The sequence below is a fragment of the Vidua macroura genome, chromosome 4 (genome assembly GCF_024509145.1).
Source record: "Vidua macroura isolate BioBank_ID:100142 chromosome 4, ASM2450914v1, whole genome shotgun sequence".
In the NCBI taxonomy this organism is placed as follows: Eukaryota; Metazoa; Chordata; class Aves; order Passeriformes; family Viduidae; genus Vidua; species Vidua macroura.
In genome coordinates, this window is record NC_071574.1 from 74,264,396 (window position 1) to 74,290,657 (window position 26,262).

Here is a 26,262-nt window from a genome sequence, read left to right on the forward strand (position 1 = left end):
GCCCCGGGCCCTTGCGGGAGTCCCCCCGCACGGGGCCGGAGGCTCTCGGCGGATCCCCCCGTGCCGGTCAAACCCCGCCCGGCCCCGCCGGACCTGCGGCTTTGCCGGCATCGCGCTGAGAGCGGCCCCCGCTCGGTGCCGTGCCGTCCGTGCCGCGTCCCCGCCGTCTCTGCCGCTCCCTCTCTCTGCCCCTCGCCCGTGACAGCGAGGCTGGGCAGGAGCTTCGACCCTTCTGGCGGCTGCCCCCCTTTCTCGTTGCGGCAGAGTCCCTTTCGGGGGGGATGTACATGTGGAAAGGGATGGAAGCAAGTGCTGGGCTGCTGGCCGGGGCAGTTAGACTCCTTCTGTGCCTTCTTTGGGGGCCAGGAAAAAGGGGTGAAGACTCGGGGCTCTGGTGTCATTTGGGGCACCCTAAGGTCCCTAGGAGAGGGACGCACGCTGCGGCGGAGGAGCAGGTGGGTGGTGAATGAGGGGGGGTCCTGCCGGGTGCCGTCCCCCCGAGGGACCCAAAGCTGCCCCAAAATGCACAGGGAGGGGGGTGTGTAGAATACTACTAAATCCTGGCAAATGTTTCGTTTTTATAGGTATTGGTAAAAATAGGAAAGTATTGCTAAATTCATTTGGAAAGAAAGCCAGAACAGCCCCAGGTATGCGCTGTGAGGATGTAATGTATAATTAATATACGTGTATATAGAAATAGAAATAGAAAATAGAAAAAAAAATACAAAATCACAGAAATCGATACAATACCTAATAGATATTCTAGTGTATATGTCTTATTATACCACATTACATGTAATATATTATATCTATCTAAATATAGTACGTCAATATACTGTAATATAATATACAAGAGCATATAAATGTAAATATCAAAAGCATGAATATAGAAATATTCAAATATAGTTTAAAATAAAAGGATTTTTAAAATTTTGTATTTGTTAGTAGGCAGGGTTTTTATTGTAAAAATTAGAAATATAAATAAGTTAGAAATCTATGTATAGAAGTATATCATACGTACATTAAAATCTATATAAAAATTAAAATGTAAGTAAATAGAAGTATTAGCAGTATGTATGAAATATAATATATATAATATTTTATCTATCTTGTTATCTTATTATATATATTATATGCATTTATAAATATAATCCATCAATAGAAAGTATAAATGCAAATGTGATTATAATGATGAAAATATGCTATAAATATTTAAATATTGTTTAAAGAAAGGGCTTTTTTGGTTTTTATTTGGTTCGAGGCAGGGTTTTTATTAAAAAAAATATGAATATACATTTTATTTTGATAGACTTCTAAATATAAAAATATATAATCAATGTACAAAGATAGATATAAAATATAAGTAAAAATAAGTAATAGGAAGAGATAGAATATAAATAACGACATATATCAATCTACCTTTAAAATGCAAATTTGAATATAAATGCGAAAAATATATAGATAAATTTACAAACAGTTTAAAAGAGTTGTTTTTTTTTTTTTTTTTTAGGTTTTTACTTGGATAGATGCAGGGATTTTATTTTTAAAAATATAAACCTTTTAGAAATATCAATCTAAATATAGAAATATGTAATCCATATATTAAGACATGCATAAAAATATAAAATAAAATAAACTTTAAGTAATATGAATGAATGTAAGAAATTATAAAATGATCATTATACATCAGTATACATTTTAAATCAAAATGTGAATATAAATATTAAAAATATAAAAATAATATAGATTGAAATATAGCTTAAAAGAAAAGATTTTTTATTTTGGTTATTATTGGGTTAGAGGCAGGTTTTTTTGTTTTTTTTTTTTTTTTGTCGGTGTTTTTTGGTTTCGTGCGGGCTGTTTAGGCGCATTTATTGCAGAGGATGTTTTGAAGGGGGTCGCGCCTGTTCTTCTTTGCGCGCCTTCCCCGCCTGCAGCCCCAGGGCGGGCGGCAGTGCCGCCGCCTTGTGGCCAGAGTGCGGGACTGCAGCCGTCGCCCGAGGTCCTCCCGCGGCCGCCATCTTGGGAGTGGGTTGTCGCGGACTCGCTTGACCTTCCCAATATGGCGGCAAAAAAGGCGGGAAAAACGAGGACCACGGTCTGTTTACTGCACTGCCTGCACGCCACCCTGACGCCGGCGCCGCCCCGCGGGATTTTTTTCGCTTTTTCCCGTGTCGTGGCCACGGACTGTGAGCTCAGCGGCTGCGCGGGCGGTCAGGTTGTGAGCGGGCGCCGACAGGCATCGGCAAAAACGCCTCTCCCTTCCGAGGGCCTCACGCGGCCGCCATCTTGAAAGTGTCGCGGCGGCCGGGACACTCTTGACCTTCTCAATATGGCGGATAGAAAAAAAAAAAAAAAAAAAAAAAAAAAGCGCGGGAAAATCGTGGTCCGCCTGCTGCACTGCCCGCGCGCCACGCAGGCGCCGCCCCGCCGGGATTTCCCGCGGCCTTGCCAGTACTGCGGACACGGGCTGTTGCCACACTTGCGCCGCGGGCGGGTGGGTTTCAGGCAGCATTTTTCTTTTAAATAAGAGATCGTTAATATTAATATCATAGAGCTAGAATTTGGTTACAGGCAGGGCTTTTATTTTAAATAACAGAACTATTTTTGCAATATAAATATAGAAATGTATCATATATATATCTAGATCTATAAAAAGATAAAATAGAAATAAATAGAAGTCATAGGAAGATATTTAATATAGAATCGAAATAACATCATGCATCAATATACATGATAAATGGGCATGTGAAAAGTATAAATATGAAAGATAGTTAGAGAGAGTTTAAAAGAAAAGGATTTTGGAGGTGTGATAAACTGTGGTAACTTGTTTGTTCATCAAAAGAATTAGAATATTAAAGGGGGAAATATAAAATTAAAGTATAAGAGACCAGCTTGCTTGTTAAGAGATAGGGGAAGCATCTGTGAAGTTGGGAAACAGGAAGCAACTGCTACAAACCGCAAGGCTATAGACATATTGCAAGGCGCAAGACCACAAATATGATTAATCATCATATAGGGAGCTTTTCTTAGCTTCTTTTGCAGACACAGGCTAAGGATGTTGGGGGATGGCCGGAGCTGATTGTGAAATCAGCGACTACCGGGCGGCGGTCACCGGAGTAGACGGCGTAGGAGTGCTCCGGGTACGCCCATCACTGTCCGGAGCCGATTGTGAAACCAACGATCACCTGCCTCGACACAACGCAGAGACGATGCAGAGGGATGCTTAAGCTACGCCCACCGCTATCGCAAGAGACGCGAATGAAGAAACCTCCAAGAAACTATAAAAGAGACTGAACAAGGGGAGTGGGGTGTGGGGCACTGCAGTGTGGGACACTGCAGGAGGGGCGGTTTGGAGACCCCTACCCACCCAGCGCTGTTTTGCTTGCTACTGCTTGCTGTAATTAATAAAATTCTAATTGACTTTAAAAAGGCTGAACCAAATTATTCGCCTCAATTTATCACAATTTGGTGCCGTGACTCGGATAAAGGAAACCCGGGAGGGAGGCCCCACTAGGGTGAGGCGCCCCACCGCCTTTTTGCGGTGGACCTAAGGGGAGGCTTCCTCCTTGGGCCTTTACCGACGAACCTAAAACTCAGTAGCAAGCAAAGGTACCCCCGTTAATCTTTGTGCACGAAGAACCGCGGAAGAGTGAACACGCAGGAAGCGTAAGTAGCCCCCGGTGGGTGGTGGGCCTCTTTTCCCGGTGGGTGGTGGGCCTCCTTTTTCCAGGGTTGATTAAAACCTGCTGGATTGAGGGACTAATGTTCCAAGAGCATCCAGGGTTGGGGGACGTAAGAGGAGGGGAGCTGCACCCCCTCGGCGTCAAGTTACCCTCGGTGGGGAGGCTCCTGGGTTAGGAGGAGAGCAAGCGGGCCTAACCCAGACGCGGAGGTGGACTGCGTCAAAGTTCCTGGGGCGGGGGATCCCCGGAGAAACTTCCCCAAGTTTCGGCTTACTAACTTAGTATAAGTGTATGTGCTCGGTGGGCCCCGTACAAGCGGGCTCCGGAATGCGTGTGCGTGTGAAAAAGACGGTGGGCCCCGTACAAGCGGGCTCCGGAGTGCATGTGAAAGGGACAAAGCCTCGACCCCGGAAACGGGGTCTTTAAGAGTCGTTTAGGGGTGTGTAGTCCCGGGGTGATTGAGGTGAATAAGAAGACACACAGGGCGAAGCCCCGGTCGAGAAACGGAGGCGCCGGAAAGACGTGAGTAGTCCGGTCCGCTCGGTCGCTCGGTCAGGGGTGGGAGTCCTGGAGTGCAGCGAATGCGAATGTGTGTGTGAGAGGGGAACTGGCAGCTCAGATTCCCCAAGTGAGTGTGGACCCCATAGTAGTGCGTTTCCCATATCCGGCGACGGAGTGGGCCATGAATTGGGGGAAGCGACTGTCGTATTGTTTGTGTTGAGTGTGAGAAGGCACTCTAGAAGATGGGTCAGAGAAAAAGTAAATCTGCTGAACCCATGGGTGGGAGAATCTCGGTAAAACTTCCACTAGGCTTAATGGTAAAGTATTGGGATGTCTTTCCTTCTAGAAAAGGAAAAGATAGGGTTAAAATGATCCATTATTGTATGACAATTTGGGGGGAGTAAACGGATAAGGGGAGACCAGCGGTATTGGCCCGTGTTTGGGTCGTTTGAGGATTGGATCTGTCAAGCTCTAATATAGATATATTAACTCCAAAGAGCCCTTTAACCAAGAGGAGAGCGAATATGCAGCTCTTTGGATAGTGGGAGAGATTGAAGAAAGCTTTCCAGTTGTATTCAGGGGTGGACCCCAATACCCCAGAGGGTGAGACACTTTTGAAGGTGCATTTTGTGGTCGATTCTTAGGTGGACATTCGGAAGAAGTTGGAGAGGTTGGAGGGATGGCAGGCAAGAGGATTGGATGAGTTGTTGTGAGAGGCTCAAAAGGTGTGTGTTGGGAGAGAGGATGAGAGTTTTAAAAAGCAGTCTGGAATCGTGTTAGCAGCAGTGGGGGGGGACAGCGGAGTCCCCGGTGGGGGGAACTGGAGGTCAGTCCAGAGGTCGGACTGACGTCCAGCGAAGTTGGTTTGAAGGGAAGTCGAGAGTTGGTTTGAAGGGAAGTTGAGAGTTGGCTTGAAGGGAAGTCGAGAGGTGGAGAGAGCATTGTTTGTTTCTATTGTGGGAAGAAGGGACACATAAGGAAAGAGTGTCGGCAGAAGATTGCTGATGAGGAACAGTTCAAAGAAGATTAGGGGGGTCGGGGGCTCTATCTGCTGGGGACAAGAGAAAGAACAGAGCCCCTAGTAAAATTAAAAATAGGTCCCCAGCAACAAGAATATGAGTTCCTTGTGGACTCAGGGGCGGAGAGATCAACCGTCCAGACCCTTCCCCAAGGGTGTAAGATTTCACCTGAGATAATCCAGGTGATTGGGGCCAAAGGGGAACCCTTTGGAGTACCTGTAATTAAGGATGTACTCTTAGAAAGTGATTCTAAATTAGGAATTGGGTCATTTTTACTAGTTCCAGAAGCAGATTATAATCTATTAGGGAGAGATTTGATGGTCGAGTTGGGGATAGGGATAGAGGCAAAAAAGGGAGAACTAACAGTAAAACTATATCCTCTCCGGGCTGAAGACGAAAAAAAAAAAAAAAAAAAGATTAACCCGGAAGTTTGGTATACCCCCGACAGTGTGGGGAAATTAAATATTGAACCCTTTGAGGTAACTATCAGAAACCCAGAAATCCCTGTCAAGATTCGGCAATATCCCATACCCAAAGAGGGGAGGGAAGGACTAAAAACAGAAATAAAGAGAGACTTTTGGAAAAGGGACTTTTAGAACCCTGTATGTCCCCTTTCAATACCCCCATCCTGCCGGTAAAGAAACCGAATGGCAGTTACAGATTAGTGCATGACTTGCGGGAAATTCATAAAAGAACAGTTGAAAGATTCCCGGTCGTAGCCAATCCACATACTATTTTAAGCCAACTTGGCCCAGAAAACCAGTGGTATAGTGTGATAGATCTTAAAGATGCTTTTTGGGCCTGTCCCCTTAAGGAAACCTCTAGAGATTATTTTGCCTTTGAATGGGAAGACCCGGATACACATAGAAAACAACAATTGAGGTGGACTGTCCTTCCCCAGGGGTTTACCGAATCCCCAAATTTGTTTGGGCAAGCTCTGGAACAAATATTGGCAGAATATTCACAGGGGGAGGGGATTGTGCTTCTACAATATGTAGATGATTTATTAATTGCAGGGAAAGAAGAAGAAAGAGTAAGGGAAGAAACTATAAAACTCCTAAATTATTTAAGCCTTAAGGGACTCAAAGTTTCAAAGTCGAAATTACAATTTGTGGAAGAGGAAGTTAAATACCTCGGACACTGGCTGACTCAGGGGACTAAGAAATTAGATACTGATAGAGTCCAAGGAATACTTTCCCTGGAAGCCCCAAAAACTAAAAGGCAGGTTCGGCAGTTACTGGGACTTTTTGGGTATTGCAGACAATGGATTGAAAATTTTAGTGGGAAAGTTAAATTTCTGTATGAAAAATTAACAACAGACGGGCTATTAAAGTGGAGCCCTGAGGATGAGACCTGGTTAAAATCATTGAAAACTGAATTGGTCAGTGCCCCTGTTCTCAGCCTCCCGGATTTAAAAAGACCATTCTTTTTATTCATTAATGTCAATGAAGGGGTGGCGTACGGGGTGTTAGCCCAGGAATGGGCTGGAGGAAAAAAACCAGTGGCATATCTTTCAAAGCTTCTCGACCCTGTTAGCCGAGGGTGGCCTGCCTGTTTGCAATCGATAGTGGCTGCTGCCCTTTTGGTAGAAGAAGCAGGAAAGATAACTTTTGGGAGTGAACTGAAGGTTTTATCTCCTCATAACATCTGTGGAGTACTACAACAAAAAAGCGGATAAATGGATAACAGATGCCAGACTCCTAAAGTATGAAGGCATCCTAATTTCTTCTCCTAGGTTAAGTATTGAAACCACAAGCTTACAAAATCCAGCCCAGTTTCTATATGGGGAACCAGTTGTGGGACTAACTCATGATTGTCTTTTGCAAATAGAGGAACAAACAAAAATAAGACCAGACCTCGAAGAGGAGGAATTAGAGGAAGGATATCAATATTATGTAGATGGGTCCTCTCGGGTCCTTGAAGAGAAAAGGAAATCTGGGTATGCTATTGTGGATGGGAAGATTTTTAAGAAAATAGAATCTAGTCCTCTTAGCCCCAGCTGGTCAGCACAAGCATGTGGATTGTATGCAGTACTCAGAGCTTTAGAACTACTAAAAGGAAAAGTTGGGACCATTTATATTGATTCAAAATATGCTTATGGGGTGGTTCATACATTTGGTAAAATCTGGGAAGAAAGGGGTCTTATCAATTCACAGGGAAGGGGGTTGATACATGGGGAATTAATCCTGAAAGTGCTCCAGGCCTTGAGAGGTCCGGAAAAAATAGCTATTGTTCATGTAAAAGGACATCAAGTGAAAATGGGAAGCTCAGTACGGGGAAATAACTTAGCCGACCAGGAGGCGAGAAAGGCAGCTTTAATGAATTTAAAACCATATAAAGGGGGGGTCACACAAAGGGAAGATTGCTCCACTTGTGGAGCTGACTTAGAGGAAGAACCATGTTGGGCTTGTTGAGATGCATACGGGAGTGATTCAATACAGTGTGCCTGTGATAACCCCCAAGACAAACATTGCCGGTTCCATGAACCCATTAACCATGTGTTAGCCTTCATGGTACAGGAAAAACAAAAATTAAACCAAATGGGGGTGAAGGAAAAAGAAGGAGGCAAGTGGATACTACCGGATGGGCGGGAAGTACTCCCAAAAGGAATAGCAATGAGGGTCCTGCAAGCAATTCATGAGAAAACCCACTGGGGAACACAAGCCCTGGTTGACCAATTTGCAATTAAATATATGTGCATAGGGATCTATAACCTTGCAAAACAGGTAACCCAACAATGTTTAACCTGTCAAAGAATAAATAAACAACAATTAAGAGAAAGACCAATGGGCAGAAGGGAACTGGCACAACGACCCTTTTCACATATACAAATAGATTTTACAGAATTACCAAAAGTGGGGAGGTATAAATATTTATTGGTACTGGTAGACCACTTAACCCATTACATAGAAGCTTATCCTACGGCCCGAGCTACTTCAAACACTGTGGTAAAAGTATTATTAGAGCAAATTATTCCCCAGTATGGATTAATTGAGTGTTTAGACTCAGACCGGGGATCCCATTTCACCTCTAAAATTGCAAAAGATGTCCTGACAGCTTTGGGGACTCAATAGAAATATCACACCCCATGGCATCCACAGAGCTCGGGGAGGGTGAAAAGGATGAATGGAGAAATAAAAAAAAAACAACTCACAAAGTTAATGCTGGAAACAAAAATGTCATGGGTTAAGTGCCTACCTCTTACCTTATTGAACATTCGAACTCAACCCCGAACTGATGTGGGAATCTCCCCATTTGAAATGCTATTTGGAATGCCTTATGATATGGAAGCCCCCACAGATCACCCCTGCCTAAAAGATTCTCATATAAATTCTACATTACCCAAATTATGAGCAGAAAGCAAGAATTGAGGAAGAAAGGAGTGTTGGCACAGAGACCACCTCTGGATATCACAATCCATAAGATAAAACCAGGGGGTCAAGTACTTATTAAGTCTTGGAAAGAAGATTCCTTAACTCCATGTGGAGAAGGTCCTTTTCTTGTTTTGCTTACCACAGAAACAGCAGTCAGGACGGCCGAAAAGGGGTGAACTCACGCCAGCCGAGTGAAAGGCCCTGTTGCCACAAATACCAGTAGAGAGTGACTAGCCAGCCTGGGAACTTGAAAGTGACTCTTAAGAAAAACTAATGAACTCTGTAGACATTATCCAAATCAACCATAAGAGGAAGCAAAGAGATACAATTACAAACTAGCTAAAGACTGTATAGTGATTTATAATAAGGAAGGTTGTAGAGATTGTTATCCTTTTGTGTGCTTTATATGTAAAATTTGCCAAGAACGGTGGTGGGTCCATTGCCAGAGGGGAAGACCACCAATTGGGGTTTGTACTGAGTGCTATAAAACTCAGCGAAAACTAACTGAAACTGTGCTAAGGATAAGAGAATTGGAAAATCGGTGGGTCAGTTTTGGATCTGAGTGGTGGGAAATATTCTTGTTTTCATACTAACGAGCCCACTCCATTTGCTGCTCAGATAATAAAAGGGTGTTGTCAAAAGGAACTGAAGGAGATTCCTTGCAACCCACTTCTGGTCAAAGATAAGAACTGGGAACAGTACAAGGCTAGGCAGGAGCGGAAAAGGGGACGCTCAGGCGAGTCCTGCTGCTGCCGAGAAGATGGTTTACCTCGCGGCTCGAAGCACCCGAGTCGGCGAGCGAGGCAGAGAGGAAAAGGCCAAGCCCCCTCTAAGTGGAACAATGCTGAAATGCTCCAACTATTGCCAGCCGAGTACTAGGATCCCTCAAAGGACCAGTCTAAGTGCCTCCGAAACACCAAGGAAGCAGCAAGCCAAAAAGGGGAAAACAGGATATTACGTAACAAAAACAAGGCTAGGACTCCACCCTTATTGGCAAATTATTAGTTTTCTATTGCTATGTCCTAGTGGTGTTTTTAGTCAGGACAATGCTGAACACTTTACTTCTAGCCTTAAAAGCAGCAAAGTGATTTGATGAACAAAATGATAAAAGAGAAAATGGGGGATTGTGATAAACTGTGGTAACTTGTTTGTTCATCAAAAGAATTAGAATATTAAAGGGGGAAATATAAAATTAAAGTATAAGAGACCAGCTTGCTTGTTAAGAGATAGGGGAAGCATCTGTGAAGTTGGGAAACAGGAAGCAACTGCTACAAACCGCAAGGCTATAGACATATTGCAAGGCGCAAGACCACAAATATGATTAATCATCATATAGGGAGCTTTTCTTAGCTTCTTTTGCAGACACAGGCTAAGGATGTTGGGGGATGGCCGGAGCTGATTGTGAAATCAGCGACTACCGGGCGGCGGTCACCGGAGTAGACGGCGTAGGAGTGCTCCGGGTACGCCCATCACTGTCCGGAGCCGATTGTGAAACCAACGATCACCTGCCTCGACACAACGCAGAGACGATGCAGAGGGATGCTTAAGCTACGCCCACCGCTATCGCAAGAGACGCGAATGAAGAAACCTCCAAGAAACTATAAAAGAGACTGAACAAGGGGAGTGGGGTGTGGGGCACTGCAGTGTGGGACACTGCAGGAGGGGCGGTTTGGAGACCCCTACCCACCCAGCGCTGTTTTGCTTGCTACTGCTTGCTGTAATTAATAAAATTCTAATTGACTTTAAAAAGGCTGAACCAAATTATTCGCCTCAATTTATCACAGAGGGGTTGTATTGGGTTAGAGGCAGTGTGTTTTAGTTTGTGTGCGGGTGTTTTTTGGGCCATTTATTTTTCAGGATTTTTCCAAGGGGATCGCCCCCGTTCTTTTCTGCCTCCCTTCCCTCCGGGCGAGCGGCAGCCCCCGGCTGTGGCCGGCGGCGGTGCTGCCGCCTTGTGGACAGAGAGCGGTACTGCAGCCCCCCCCCCCAGCCAGCGCCCTGCCCCTCGCCGCTGGGTGCCGGCTGAGGGGGGAAGGACGGCTGCCGAGCGTGGGAAGGGCGAGGCGCGGGAGCGAGCGGCAAGCGGGGCGGTGTCTGTAAATAGAGGGGAGGGGTGAAGGAGATGCGGGAGAGCAAAGGGACCCGATGACCGAGAAGAACGGCAGCGGCGAGGGCGGCCCGGCGGGGCCGCTTTCGGCGGGCGGCGGAGGCGCGGTCGCAGCGCTCACGGGCCGGGGGCGGCGGGCGGGGGGCGAGCGGCGTCGGAACAGGGCTGCACTCCCCTTTCCCGATCCCCGCGCGCGTCCCTCTCTAGACGCTGGAAGCGACCGCGTGCCGGAAAATGCCGCCGGGGCGGCGCGCGGGCGGCGGAGCGGGGCCCCGGCTTTCCCCGCCCCTCCTGCCGCCATCTTTGGAAGGTCAAGCGAGTCGTCGCCGTCCCGCCGCGTCCCCGTCTCGTCCCGCCGCGTTCCCGCCGCCTCCCCGTGCTTCCCCGCCGTCTCCACTCTGACACGATCCGCCCCCGTCCCGGACCCCCTCCGCTGCAGGGAAATGCAGGAGAACGCGAAAGCATCGGGGCAGAGCAGCCGCTGGAGGTGCCCGAGCCGTCTCCCCCTTGCCCGCAGGGCCGGAGTTGCCCACCGCCGGCAGCTGACAGGTACGCTGACAGCACGGGCGGCTCCGGCACGCTTTGCCTCGCTGTGTTCCGGTGCCGTGCTGCTGCGGGAGGACGGGGCCAGCGCTCCAAAGGCCAGCGCAGAGCGCTGGCGAATGGGAGGCGAGGAAGGCTTGGGCTAAGGATGGATTGAAACCGGGCTGCCTGTAAGTGCGCAGAGAGACCTTTGTCGTCCACGCTGCCAAAAGGAGCACCTGGTACGCCCTATAGGTGTGCCTTGTGTTGCACGTGTTTTCATTTCCTGTTTGCGTCATCCCAAAAAGCAGGGACGGAGCAAATGGGACTGGTTCCCACTGTTGCTGTGTGAAGGCTTTTTACAGGCTGCTGTATTGATGTCATCTTTTTTTCACCCCAAGCTTGGCTTCTCCCATCCTTTTCCCGTGGCTGCTGAATTGGGTGTTCCCAGGAGGGCTGGGTTCCTCAGCAGGGGTCTTAGGAGTTGCTGTGGATTCTGATTTTTCTGAAGCTGTATGGAGGCGTGCTAGCAAATCAGCTCTTTTCTCTCCTGAAAAGCTTTCCATCTATGTCCACCCGTGTGTCTCTGTGTTTTAATCACATAGCCGGACGCACTGAGGTTTTTACTTTCTAAGCCAAAAGCTGAAGCAGATGAGTGTTTGCTTTGTGTGTGTGAGGAGTGGCATTTGTGCTGGAGAGCTGCGGTTGGGAACAAAAGATGGACTTAATGTGCTCTGGGGACGGGCACGGGAGGAAACGCACAGAAAGGCAAGCAGTGATGATTGCGGAGGAGAAATGAGAGGTTGTTGCTTCCGATCCGTGGGGACTTTCCTTGGGAATGATCGATCAGAGAGCATATGGAAGTAGAGAGCATCTTCTGGCTGCTTCTGTTCTGTAAACTTCTCCCTGGCTTCACAGGTCCGTGCTGGAGAGTGGGAGAAAGGTCCCTGCTGTTTGCCGTGTCCTGGGTGGGCACAGAGCTCTGACCTTGGCCAGATGGGCTGGTGAGTATTGAATCAATCCCTGCCTCCTCGTGAACAAGTTGTTTGAAGGAGTTTGAGGCAGGGTCGGCTTTTAGCCGGGTGCAGTTCAGTTTCTTTCTCACAGGTTTCCGGGTGTTTTGATCCTGACGTCACCAAACCCTCAGATTTGCTGAACTGGGGCTCTTACCTGTGTGACCCGTGAAATGTCCCGGAAGCTGATCGATGTCTTTGTGCTCCTGCTGTGTTCATTTGGGCTGTGCTTCAGGCTTCTCTCCCGGGGCCCTTGCCGTTGCTGTATCTCTTGGATGCCGTGCAGAACGGAATCAGGCAGCCAAGCCTCAGGTTCACCTTCTCCCTCACCCTCTGCGCTGCTCGTGTGACACAGCAGATCCTGAAGCCAGGTACTGGAACGTGCTGCGTGTGTCACTGCTGGGATGAAAAACAGAGCCCTGGGGAGTGTTGATCCCCTCACCTGCTCTCTGCTCATGCGCTCTTGCCTGAGCTTTTCCTCCTGGGCAAGAGAAGGGGAGGGTGGGCAGCAATGGGAACGCGCCTCAGAGCAAAGGCCTTCTGCAGTTGCCGGGCTGTTCTCCCAGCTCGGAGCGCTGCACGCTCACTGACTGCAGCTTCCACAAATTGTCGTCGGTGCTTGTGGATTGGGAGCGCTGTCCTCCTCCACCATGCCAGCTTTTTCTCTTTACAGAGGAGCACGTGTACATAAGGGTAAAGAGATTCCTTCTGTCGCACTGGTATTTGGACCTGAGAAAGGTACCAGGTTTTCTCCAGCTTTTCTACAGTTTTGATTTTGAGGTAAGAGTCCCATTTTAGGTACCCAGTAATTCTTCAGAAATGTATTAGAAACAGCCGCAAAAATACAATGAAACCTCATTCTCCCACAGGTAGTTAATTAGAAGCGTCTTTCTTCTGTTTCATATAGGAATTCAAAATGTTCTTTCTGTGAGGTTTTTGTTGTCTTCTTAATACTAACGCACAATGAGTTGTGCTGTGTATGCTCTGTGAGCACAAGAAAAGAATGTTCTGCCCCGGCAAGCTACAATTCCTCTTTGAGTTTAGGTTAGTAACTTGGAGTTCAACTGAAGTATTTTAGAAACAGCAACTTCTAAAATTCCATTTCCACTGCATGTTTGGGCTGCAGACTGACTGTTCCCAATGGATGTTAGCGATTAAATTTGATAGGAATGGAAAATTGAGAAGTCCAGAACAAGCTGTGGTAATTCCTGAGCTGGCACTCAGAGGGAACCGGGGTTTTGTGCTCTTAGGAGCAGGTATCCTTTGGAAATGTCGGAATGTCTGACGGTGGTATTTTTCTTTATGGCTTCCAGTACAAAACAGCACGAGTGGATCCTCAGATTTCTTGGGGAAGGGCTGCGTGACAAACATTGCTGTGAGCTCTATGTCTACCAGAGGATTTTCCAGGTCATTCTTGCCTTTTTCAGCAGTCCTTTGTGTGACCAGGGCTCCCAGGTAAGAATTGAAAAAGAACAGTTCCCAAATCCCCCAAAACCACAAAAGCTTGTATTGGCCTCGAGATCTCAAGTACCAAACAGAAAGGAATAGCTGATTCTGCCTTGGTCCTCTTGAAAATCTGTTCCTTGTTGGTTTTGTGGATGTGTGGAGGGAGAAATAATTTTGCTTGTGTCTAAACCGGTCCCATCCTTATCCCCTGAAACTGGGACCGGTTCCTGCCGTCGTGGAGCCTCACGGGGGTGCCGTGGTTTTGCTCCTGCAGTCGGGGCCTTTTCTTTTTGGGGTCTCTATTTCCCCAGCCAGCACGTTTGTCACCTGCACAGTGCTTCGGCAGGAGGGAACCTCGCCTGCCGGGAGCTCTCAGGTTTGGGAGCATCCACCCTGAGGATTTCAGGTATCAAAACCTCGGACAAAAAGAGAAAATTGTCTTGCTACCTGAATACTTCTTGTAAGAGCAGCACCTGTGGTGCGAAGCGTTGAAGGGAGAATGTCTTTCCTTCTCTGGAGTTGCTGAGAACAGGCGGTGTTCATTTTAGCTGGAAGTTGATGGGGGTACCAGCCAAATTGCTCATTTTATTTTAGATAATCAGATCTTGGCTGTAAAAGAACAAGTTGCATTCTCTGTTTCAGCGTCGTATTCTGGAGATATGACAGAGTGCTGCCCGTGTCACCTCTAGAGCTGCCCATGAGCTGATAGAGGATCACAGCCTCCTCTCGGGGGTCCTGCACGGCTTAGAGAAAAGGTAACCAGGGAAGTACGGGAGAAATGGGGACAATTTCCTGTCCACGGCTGAAGAATGACGTGGCTGAGGATGAAAGCAAGGGGGACAGACCTGGAGACGGGGGCACCGAGGGCTGCACTGGCAGAACTTGCTGAACTCTGAGGTGTCCCTTGTGTTTTTGAGAAGAGAATCAAGAGGCTTTCAGGTAGTGGTAGGAGGGACAATGGTGGGGGGGCTGTGTGATTTGGGAATCACTTCCTTGACAAAGCAAAAGGACACCTTGTGCTGGTGTCTTTAGCTTTTAAATTTCAAGCAGCCTCAGTTCCCATCCTGTCACAGGACCTGCTGCACAGGAAGTGGCACAGTAATGGATTTGAGCTGTCTCGAACGTTATTTCTCCTCCCCTTGCCTCTCCCTGACAAAAAAAATCTCTTCTGCAGGCACAGAGTGCCCTGACAGGTTCAGGCAAGTGCACCAAAAGTGCCCTAGAATATGGTCCCCCGTAGGAGATGGACCAGCTGCTGGTGAGGATCTGCCTTTCAAATGTGGTTTTCTTTTTTTTTCTTTTTGTTCTGTTTTATTTTGTTTTTCAGGTTTCTGGAGAACAAGGTGATAAATAAAACTATTTCCTTACTCCATCCTCTATGGCTAATAAATTTAGGAGACAAGAGAGAAAACAGGAATCGGTCCCAGATGCTGCTGTTGAGATGGATATATGATCTATCTATCTGTAGATAGATATATGTATATACGTATATCTGTGTAGTGATAATAATGGGATTTTTTATGATACGTTGCTTCACCGTTGTATATTTTTAATAAAGTGAGATTTTAAGTTATTAGTTATGATATTTTATTATAGTTATTGGCTAAAGTAACATTTTCTTGTATTTTATTGGTATCAAGTAATTAATGTTAATCGTTAATTGGTAAGAGTTTGTAATGAATTATTAAGCTGTGAATATTGTTCATTAAGGTACGTCTTTTTTAACTGTAGGTATTTTCATGTGTTTATATGGGTTTTTATGTTAATGATTTGGGGTTTTGATGTTATGAATATATTAGTATTTTATTAGGTTTTTCTTGTTAGTTTAGTTGTTTGGTGTGTAGATTATTCATGAAGTATGTTTATCTATAAATGTTTTAAATTTAAGTTATAAATCTACTTGTTAAGGATTTTTGTAGAGTTCTATGTAAAAATTTAAATCGGTAGGGGAGATAAAAAGCGGTAATTATTAATAAGATGAGTATTTTAGTTTTTAATAATGATTTAAGTTATTTAGTGATGTTTTAATTCTTGAAAATATTATTTCGTTATTTTTTATTTATGTGTGATTGATTAATTTAAAATTTTTGTAATGTTTTTGTAAATTGATTTCTTGTGATTTCATCAATTTATATATTTTTTAAATGTTTTATATTTATGATTGTGTGTGAATAATAAAAAATGAACAGTTGTTTTATTTTGTAAGGTAGTATGTTTAAAGATGTTCCTATTTGGCAGTAATTTATTTAATGTTATAGATGTGTTATTGTTTCATTTGGCTAGTTAATAAGTAAGTTCATTTAATGTGGTTCAAGTGTGAGTTGTAGTTATTTTAGGTGTTAAAAGAGATGCAGAAATAATAGAATTAGGTTATTAAAAGGTCATACTGTTTTGATACTGAGAAGTAAATTTGTGTTGGAGCGATTGGGTATTTTTGGGTGGGTGTTCTTTTTTTTTGGTTGTTTGTTTGTGGTTTTTTTGGGTTTTTTTTTTTGGTGTTTTTTTAATGTATTATTGTTAAGTTTGGTCTTAGTGGATTAATTGTTTTAAATTGTAGGTGTGCTGTTTTGAGGTAACTTCTTTGTGGTTTTGTGTGGTTTGGGGGTTGTTTTGTAACTAAATATTGTACAAGTATTTGTTTGTAATGATTTGAGTAATTTGACTTTTGGTGGTTTACCTGTAATTTGGGGTATGAGTGTATAAATGTTATTTGAAGAGTTTATGTTATGTGTAAGTTTTTTGATTTGCAATTTAGTGTTTGTAAAGGATAAGGTTAGTTGTGAGGAGGTATACAAACGAGACACGTTGAAAAGAGATTTTTCGGGTTGGTGACTGATAAACAGTGTATTTGGATGCGTGGTTTTAGTTAGTGTTACTTGTTTGTTCTGTTTTGGTTGTGGAACTATTTCTTTTAGGGTTTTTTGGTGTGTTTTAAATAAGGCTTGACACAGTGAGTAGGACTCGTGTGTGATTTTTCTTTTTTGAAGTGTGGAAACTTAAGTATAACGTGTTCTTTAGGTTCTGAAATTGACGGGACTACTTTCTCGGCTACTTACTGAGTCTTGTAGTTGAGTAGGTTTTTGTAACTCTGATTTTGAAATCAAAGAAGAAAACTGAGGAGACGAAGGAGGTAGAGAAGTTTATCTCCTTCTAGGACAGAAAGGCTTTAGCGCAGAAACTGCTGGGTCTGATGTGGCGCGGGGGTTTCCGTGCGCCGGCCGGGCCGGGCGCGGGGCTCGGCGGCAGGAGAGCGGCGAGCTGTGCGCGTGCGCGGGAGGCGCGCTCCCGCGGGGAGCCGAGCGGAGCCGAGCGGAGCCGAGCGGCTCCGAGTTGAGGCGAGCCGAGCTGCGCCGAAGAGGCGAATCCAGCCGAGTCTAGCGGAGAACAGCCCGAGTGTAGGCGAGGAGCCGAGTGGGGCCGAACCGAGCCGAGCTCCGCCGAGCGCAGCATCCCGAGCAGGGCGGGCCGCCGGGGCGGGCTCGGGGTGGATCGGCGCTCTCTGAGGCTCCCCCTCTTGTCCCTCTCTCTACCAATCCTTCTTCCTTTCTTCCTCCTTCCCGTATTCCCCTTCTTTCTCTCTCTATCCCTTAGTTCCCTCTCTCCCCAAAGCCGACCCCTTTCTCTCCCTTTTCGGTCTCCCCTCCCGTCCCCCCCTCTACCCTTCCTTCCTCCTCCCCGTATTCCTGTTCTTTGTCCGCGGACCCTCCCCTCCTCTCCCTCGCAAACCCGACCCCCACTGCCCTGTCCCTATCCCGCTCCTCCGTTCTATTCCTCTTCTCTCCCTCCTCTGCGCACCGTCCCTCTTCCCCGCTCCCGGCCTTTCCCTTGCCCTCCCGCTTTCCTCCACAGCCCGACCTCCCTCCCTCCATACGCTGTCTCACGCCCTGCTAGCCCTCCTCTCTTGCCGTCGCCCCGTTCCTTCTTTCCCCGCAGCCGCGGGGCCGGGGGCGCCGGAGCATAAAGCCCAGAGGGCCGGAGCCCGGCGGCCCCGGGCCCTTGCGGGAGTCCCCCCGCACGGGGCCGGAGGCTCTCGGCGGATCCCCCCGTGCCGGTCAAACCCCGCCCGGCCCCGCCGGACCTGCGGCTTTGCCGGCATCGCGCTGAGAGCGGCCCCCGCTCGGTGCCGTGCCGTCCGTGCCGCGTCCCCGCCGTCTCTGCCGCTCCCTCTCTCTGCCCCTCGCCCGTGACAGCGAGGCTGGGCAGGAGCTTCGACCCTTCTGGCGGCTGCCCCCCTTTCTTGTTGCGGCAGAGTCCCTTTCGGGGGGGATGTACATGTGGAAAGGGATGGAAGCAAGTGCTGGGCTGCTGGCCGGGGCAGTTAGACTCCTTCTGTGCCTTCTTTGGGGGCCAGGAAAAAGGGGTGAAGACTCGGGGCTCTGGTGTCATTTGGGGCACCCTAAGGTCCCTAGGAGAGGGACGCACGCTGCGGCGGAGGAGCAGGTGGGTGGCGAATGAGGGGGGGTCCTGCCGGGTGCCGTCCCCCCGAGGGACCCAAAGCTGCCCCAAAATGCACAGGGAGGGGGGTGTGTAGAATACTACTAAATCCTGGCAAATGTTTCGTTTTTATAGGTATTGGTAAAAATAGGAAAGTATTGCTAAATTCATTTGGAAAGAAACCCTCTCTCTATCCACTCATTTGTATCCAGGAATGTAGGAAACTCTGACTGGGCATGGGTAGTAGTTTTGAAAATAATGCCATAACGTTTTGATCTAGGAATGAACCAAGCAAGTGCCCTGAAACCATCAGAACAGCTGCAGGGGCTGAAGGGAATAGAAAGGGCGCTCTGGCACCTTTTGCCTCCATTCTCTGCCAGTCCCCAAAACGTGTCGCAGTCCCGTAAGAGGCGTTTGTCATCCAGACTGCCAAAATGAAGACCTGTAAAATCCTAGCTCTGCCTTTTGTTTAACGTGTTTTTACTTCATATTTATGTCATCACAGAAAGCAAGGAAAGGAGAAATGTGACTGGTTCCCACTATTGCTGTGTGCAGGCATTTTGAAAGGCTGGTGTACTTATGTTCTCTTTTTCCACTCCAAGCTTGACTTTTTCCCTCCTTTTTCGAGGTCTGCTGCTTTGGGTGTCCCAAGGAGGGCTGGGTTCCTCAGCAAGGGTCTTAGGAGCTGGTGCTGATTCTGCTTTTTCTGAAGGTGTATCAAAGTGTGCTTCCAAAATGACTATTTTGTCCACTGGAAAGCTTTCCCTCAATGACCATCAATGCATGTGCGTGTTTTAATCGTCTAACCACACGGACTAAGAAAAGCCAACACCCCTAGTGGATTTCTGCTTGGTGTGTGTCTGTGAGAAGTGGGCTGTGTGCTGGACAGGGAGAGGCGCTGTTGGAGAGTGGCAACAGTGCCAGGTGTGAGCTGTGAGGATGATGAGGGCTCAGAGCAGCCCCAGGTGTGAACTGTGAGGATGATGAGGGCTCAGAGCAGCCCCAGGTGTGAGCTGTGAGGATGATGAGGGCTCAGAGCAGCCCCAGGTGTGAGCTGTGAGGATGATGAGGGGGCGGCTCCTGCCGGCGGCTGTTTTAGGGGGTTTGCCTCAGCTCACTCTTGCATGGAGCTGTTGGGGAAGAGGAGTTTGGGGGGGGGGGGGGGGCTCCCGGGGTTGTCTCATGGAAGGACGGTGAGAGCTTCAGACAGGGTCTGGGGGATCGCTTGGATACCTGGAGCATTGCTCAGAGGAGGTGCCGAGGGACAAACCTTTGTGCCGGGAAACAGCAGCCAAACAGGTGAGACGGTGTGCCTTTGTAGGGGGGACTTTTCTCCTTTCCCTTTTAAATTTCGTTTTGCCAATCCCTCCCCATTGCTCCCCGAAAAAAAAAAAAAAAACCCACCAAAAAAACCAAAAAACCCCAAAACAAAAAAACAAAAAACAAAAAAAAAAAAAAAAAAAAAACCAACCAAAAACCCAAACAAACTAGGGTTTATTAAGACAAAAGAAATTCAAAATGAGGGAAGCAACTTCTCTTCCATTATTGCCTGTGTTTGAACTGGGTGGGATTCCCGTGCACTCGTGGTTTTGAGGGTCTTGATTGAAGGAAAACATGCCTTTTCCAGGGTGTTAGGGGTATCCCGGGGTGGCAGCGAATCCCTGTGTTCTATTTCAAATAGAAGGGGAAAAATATTGTTGTTGTATGCTGGGTTTTGACTTGAGGGTAGCCCCCCCCCCCCCCATTTTCATCATCCTGAGGTTTAAATGGAGGGGGTAGTTGGTAGGGGACGTGTTGTCCGTCCTTGTAAAGGGTTTGGATTGCGGTAAAAATCCCCCTTTTACCATCATTTGAGGAAAGTACTTTCTTTTCTGCTCTTACAGGGGATGAAACTGAAGGGGAGAACACATTTATTTGCCCTTGTTGAAGTGAGGCGAGCACCTGAGTGTGGCGTAAGTTCCGGGGGTTGAATTGAAGGAAACTGCAGCTCTCGCAGCATTTGAAGGGTTGAAATCGGGCTGTGCTGCTGCATTGGAGGGCGCTTCTTCTGCCCCTGGCCCGGCAGCCAAGGCTGTGGCGCGGGAGCTGCTGGCGTTGCCTGGGGAGCTGCCGAGGTGGAAGGGGACTTGGGCGCGGCCGGGCTGGCGCGGGACTGCCGGAGCCGCGCCGGAGCGAGGCGTGCGGAGCCGAGGGGAGCTTTGCCGGGCCGGCGGGCGGGAGAGGCGGCGCGGGCGCTGCGCCGGTGCCGGCCGGTGCCGGTCGCTCCGTCCGCTCCGGGCGCGGGGCTCGGGCGCCGCCGGGGCCCCCTGCAGCCCTCAGGAGCCGCCGGAGGAGCCGCTTTCTTACCGGAAGCCGCCTTCCGCCCGGTGCTGGGAGCGCGGCTTTTAATTTTGCAAAGTTCCTTGATGTTGTGACTTTGAGGTGGTTTTTAGGAATTGATTTTATCAATTCCTATGTTTTATTTCGTTCGTAGTTGATGTATGATAACGGACATGGTGTACTTCTTGAATGTTATGGTTCTTGTTTCAGGTGCTGATGGCAAGGGTTTTTTGGGATTGAGTTTTGTTGAATATTGTTTGTTGTGGAATTTGCTAGATTTTTTTCTTTTGATTTTTTTTTTTTTACTATGTAGTAATATTTTGATGCTATAAAAATATAATTAAAACAGTAAAATTTTAAGAGGATCTGTTGTTTAAGGTCTACAAAAGTCTATATGGGTCATACCATGAAGTAGAGGGTAGGTTTATAATTCTGCTGGAGTGGGTTTTGTAAGTGTGAGTATGAAGTGTTCGTTTTGATGGGTTTTAGGTACTGTCCTGTAGTTAATCAGTGAGGTATTTATAATATTGGAAATTGCATTATTATTTATTGTATAATAGAGGTTTTATTCATTTAGTTTGTTTGATTGTCGTGTATGTTTTGTTTGTTGTTGCAGAGAATCTGTGAAATACTGATTATGGTAACAGGTTTCTTTGGTGTTCTTGATTGTAGCTGAGCAAGGGGCCACAGTCGGTGACTCTAGGAGACTGCCAGCGGGCGAGGCGGCCTTCCTCGGCACCGGACGTGGATTCTCGTCCCCGGACATCCGAGAGATAAGTCGAGGGCTGGGACCCTGAGAGGGGATGGAAGCGAGGCGCTGGGAGGGCTTTTGGAGGCAGCTTTGGAGATGGGGGTGGCCCTTTAGGCCACATAAAGGAAAAGCCTCACAGTGCTGAAGTGCTCAGGGCAGAGCAGTGCCGGTGCACAGTGTGTCACTTGTCTGTCGTGCCTTCTGTGTCTTTTGCCTTAGTCCTTTGAGGGGCTTATCGGAAGCCCGGGCGTCCATCTTTGCATCTCTCATCTCTGTGTTCCTCGGCCCCGTGCTGATTCCTTCTTGCCTTTGGCTCGGGAGCCCGGACAGGCATCAGAGTAGCATCCGGTCAGATGTCTTTTGAGGTCTTGTTCTGGGCTGTTCTCGACAGCTGTGATTTGTGACAATAGTGACGGCAAGGATGCGTTCTAGCAGATTAGGCCTCGTAGCGATGCGGAGATCCGTAGAGCATTCTGACGCTAGGGTTGTCGGGCATCCTTCTCTGCCTTGCTTGGAATAGGTCATTCAGTTAGCATCTTGTTCCTGCAGGGTTCTCTGAGCCTTAGAGGCTCGCCATCAGTCTCAGCTAGGTCATCTCATTCTGCAGTCTCTGGCTCCCTGAGGGCATTCTTCTCACTCAGAGCTTTCTCCCCCTGTTGTGTCCCCTTGTTTGTCTTGTTCTGTGTCACGGGTGTCTGGGTATTTGGCCTGGAGCTGCTCTGCCCTGCTGCATAGCCTGGTGTAGGTCTAGAATGGGGCGTGTCCTGGGGCCTGGAAATTTGTAATGTGGGGTGTATTTGGACTCTAGATGGGATCTGTAGATTGATGAAGGCTATCTGGAGCTGTTAAGTTATCCTGCAGTGCTCTGACTTTTGTGCTAACGTTCTTTCAGACGCAGCCAGATGGAATCCGTGGCAGAGGGCCCCGTCCCGGGTGAGGGGGGTCCCCCGAGAAGGTCAGTCACCGTTTGTCTTTGCAGGGGGAGTATAAATGGTGCCTCTGTATTACAGCTATTTTCTTTGTTGTTATTTTTAGGAACTAAAGCCAAATACTAGCGGTCAAGGTAAGTGGGCAAGGTGAGCAGTGAGCGGTGGCAGGCAGCAGTTGTTCTTGCTCCGGTCTCAATTCCCGGTGCAGCTCTTAGGCTCCGTTCTTGTTTGCGTGCTCTAGGCGGTCCGCTCGTATTACGCCGAGACCCCCCTCAGCAACGGGGCCGCAGACCCCCGCTTCGTCACTCTCGTGGGAATTCGGGAAGCAGTGCACGGATCTGTGATGAAGCCTTGATCTTTGTCATTTGAAGGTGTCACCCGGGGAGCCTTCAGGAGCGGCCGAGGAGTTGCTGTAAGTCGGGGAGCTAGGGAGGAGGAGCCAGGGTCCACTTGAGTTTCAGCAATGCCACGTCACCTCGTCTCCTCTTCACCCAGGCAGACCCTGCCGCGAGGGCATCGGCCTCCGGGCGCGGCCAGATGAGGCGGACGTTCTTAGGAGAATGGTGAGTAGCAGAATTGTTATTGGTTATTGGCCGCTGTGCAGCTAAGATCCTGCAGTGATGTTTGGTGTTCTTGATTGTAGCTGAGCAAGGGGCCACAGTCGGTGACTCTAGGAGACTGCCAGCGGGCGAGGCGGCCTTCCTCGGCACCGGACGTGGATTCTCGTCCCCGGACATCCGAGAGATAAGTCGAGGGCTGGGACCCTGAGAGGGGATGGAAGCGAGGCGCTGGGAGGGCTTTTGGAGGCAGCTTTGGAGATGGGGGTGGCCCTTTAGGCCACATAAAGGAAAAGCCTCACAGTGCTGAAGTGCTCAGGGCAGAGCAGTGCCGGTGCACAGTGTGTCACTTGTCTGTCGTGCCTTCTGTGTCTTTTGCCTTAGTCCTTTGAGGGGCTTATCGGAAGCCCGGGCGTCCATCTTTGCATCTTTCATCTCTGTGTTCCTCGGCCCCGTGCTGATTCCTTCTTGCCTTTGGCTCGGGAGCCCGGACAGGCATCAGAGTAGCATCCGGTCAGATGTCTTTTGAGGTCTTGTTCTGGGCTGTTCTCGACAGCTGTGATTTGTGACAATAGTGACGGCAAGGATGCGTTCTAGCAGATTAGGCCTCGTAGCGATGCGGAGATCCGTAGAGCATTCTGACGCTAGGGTTGTCGGGCATCCTTCTCTGCCTTGCTTGGAATAGGTCATTCAGTTAGCATCTTGTTCCTGCAGGGTTCTCTGAGCCTTAGAGGCTCGCCATCAGTCTCAGCTAGGTCATCTCATTCTGCAGTCTCTGGCTCCCTGAGGGCATTCTTCTCGCTCAGAGCTTTCTCCCCCTGTTGTGTCCCCTTGTTTGTCTTGTTCTGTGTCACGGGTGTCTGGGTATTTGGCCTGGAGCTACTCTGCCCTGCTGCATAGCCTGGTGTAGGTCTAGAATGGGGCGTGTCCTGGAAATTTGTAATGTGGGGTGTATTTGGACTCTAGATGGGATCTGTAGATTGATGAAGGCTATCTGGAGCTGTTAAGTTATCCTGCAGTGCTCTGACTTTTGTGCTAACGTTCTTTCAGACGCAGCCAGATGGAATCCGTGGCAGAGGGCCCCGTCCCGGGTGAGGGGGGTCCCCCGAGAAGGTCAGTCACCGTTTGTCTTTGCAGGGGGAGTATAAATGGTGCCTCTGTATTACAGCTATTTTCTTTGTTGTTATTTTTAGGAACTAAAGCCAGATACTAGCGGTCAAGGTAAGTGGGCAAGGTGAGCGGTGGCAGGCAGCAGTTGTTCTTGCTCCGGTCTCAATTCCCGGTGCAGCTCTTTAGGCTCCGTTCTTGTTTGCGTGCTCTAGGCGGTCCGCTCGTATTACGCCGAGACCCCCCTCAGCAACGGGGCCGCAGACCCCCGCTTCGTCACTCTCGTGGGAATTCGGGAAGCAGTGCACGGATCTGTGATGAAGCCTTGATCTTTGTCATTTGAAGGTGTCACCCGGGGAGCCTTCAGGAGCGGCCGAGGAGTTGCTGTAAGTCGGGGAGCTAGGGAGGAGGAGCCAGGGTCCACTCGAGTTTCAGCAATGCCACGTCACCTCGTCTCCTCTTCACCCAGGCAGACCCTGCCACGAGGGCATCGGCCTCCGGGCGCGGCCAGATGAGGCGGACGTTCTTAGGAGAATGGTGAGTAGCAGAATTGTTATTGGTTATTGGCCGCTGTGCAGCTAAGATCCTGCAGTGATGTTTGGTGTTCTTGATTGTAGCTGAGCAAGGGGCCACAGTCGGTGACTCTAGGAGACTGCCAGCGGGCGAGGCGGCCTTCCTCGGCACCGGACGTGGATTCTCGTCCCCGGACATCCGAGAGATAAGTCGAGGGCTGGGACCCTGAGAGGGGATGGAAGCGAGGCGCTGGGAGGGCTTTTGGAGGCAGCTTTGGAGATGGGGGTGGCCCTTTAGGCCACATAAAGGAAAAGCCTCACAGTGCTGAAGTGCTCAGGGCAGAGCAGTGCCGGTGCACGGTGTGTCACTTGTCTGTCGTGCCTTCTGTGTCTTTTGCCTTAGTCCTTTGAGGGGCTTATCGGAAGCCCGGGCGTCCATCTTTGCATCTCTCATCTCTGTGTTCCTCGGCCCCGTGCTGATTCCTTCTTGCCTTTGGCTCGGGAGCCCGGACAGGCATCAGAGTAGCATCCGGTCAGATGTCTTTTGAGGTCTTGTTCTGGGCTGTTCTCGACAGCTGTGATTTGTGACAATAGTGACGGCAAGGATGCGTTCTAGCAGATTAGGCCTCGTAGCGATGCGGAGATCCGTAGAGCATTCTGACGCTAGGGTTGTCGGGCATCCTTCTCTGCCTTGCTTGGAATAGGTCATTCAGTTAGCATCTTGTTCCTGCAGGGTTCTCTGAGCCTTAGAGGCTCGCCATCAGTCTCAGCTAGGTCATCTCATTCTGCAGTCTCTGGCTCCCTGAGGGCATTCTTCTCGCTCAGAGCTTTCTCCCCCTGTTGTGTCCCCTTGTTTGTCTTGTTCTGTGTCACGGGTGTCTGGGTATTTGGCCTGGAGCTGCTCTGCCCTGCTGCATAGCCTGGTGTAGGTCTAGAATGGGGCGTGTCCTGGGGCCTGGAAATTTGTAATGTGGGGTGTATTTGGACTCTAGATGGGATCTGTAGATTGATGAAGGCTATCTGGAGCTGTTAAGTTATCCTGCAGTGCTCTGACTTTTGTGCTAACGTTCTTTCAGACGCAGCCAGATGGAATCCGTGGCAGAGGGCCCCGTCCTGGGTGAGGGGGGTCCCCCGAGAAGGTCAGTCACCGTTTGTCTTTGCAGGGGGAGTATAAATGGTGCCTCTGTATTACAGCTATTTTCTTTGTTGTTATTTTTAGGAACTAAAGCCAGATACTAGCGGTCAAGGTAAGTGGGCAAGGTGAGCGGTGGCAGGCAGCAGTTGTTCTTGCTCCGGTCTCAATTCCCGGTGCAGCTCTTAGGCTCCGTTCTTGTTTGCGTGCTCTAGGCGGTCCGCTCGTATTACGCCGAGACCCCCCTCAGCAACGGGGCCGCAGACCCCCGCTTCGTCACTCTCGTGGGAATTCGGGAAGCAGTGCACGGATCTGTGATGAAGCCTTGATCTTTGTCATTTGAAGGTGTCACCCGGGGAGCCTTCAGGAGCGGCCGAGGAGTTGCTGTAAGTCGGGGAGCTAGGGAGGAGGAGCCAGGGTCCACTTGAGTTTCAGCAATGCCACGTCACCTCGTCTCCTCTTCACCCAGGCAGACCCTGCCGCGAGGGCATCGGCCTCCGGGCGCGGCCAGATGAGGCGGACGTTCTTAGGAGAATGGTGAGTAGCAGAATTGTTATTGGTTATTGGCCGCTGTGCAGCTAAGATCCTGCAGTGATGTTTGGTGTTCTTGATTGTAGCTGAGCAAGGGGCCACAGTCGGTGACTCTAGGAGACTGCCAGCGGGCGAGGCGGCCTTCCTCGGCACCGGACGTGGATTCTCGTCCCCGGACATCCGAGAGATAAGTCGAGGGCTGGGACCCTGAGAGGGGATGGAAGCGAGGCGCTGGGAGGGCTTTTGGAGGCAGCTTTGGAGATGGGGGTGGCCCTTTAGGCCACATAAAGGAAAAGCCTCACAGTGCTGAAGTGCTCAGGGC

At 48.9% G+C, this 26,262-nt stretch overlaps 2 long non-coding RNA genes across 3 annotated transcripts; one reads left to right on the forward strand and one right to left on the reverse strand.

The window, feature by feature from the left end:
- The first annotated feature begins 2,865 nt into the window (after nt 1–2,865).
- On the forward strand, nt 2,866–10,329 carry LOC128806765 (uncharacterized). 2 transcript variants are annotated; one of them, XR_008436937.1, is made up of 2 exons: nt 2,866–3,669; nt 9,917–10,329. It is a non-coding gene; the product is annotated as an uncharacterized LOC128806765 (long non-coding RNA). The 2 variants fall into 2 exon arrangements; XR_008436936.1 differs by lacking the exon at nt 2,866–3,669 and adding an exon at nt 3,683–4,208.
- A 9,250-nt stretch (nt 10,330–19,579) lies between these two features.
- On the reverse strand, nt 19,580–20,080 carry LOC128806779 (uncharacterized). Its single transcript, XR_008436944.1, has 2 exons — nt 20,044–20,080; nt 19,580–19,770 (listed from the first exon to the last, which is right to left on the reverse strand). It is a non-coding gene; the product is annotated as an uncharacterized LOC128806779 (long non-coding RNA).
- Between the last annotated feature and the right edge of the window lie 6,182 nt (nt 20,081–26,262).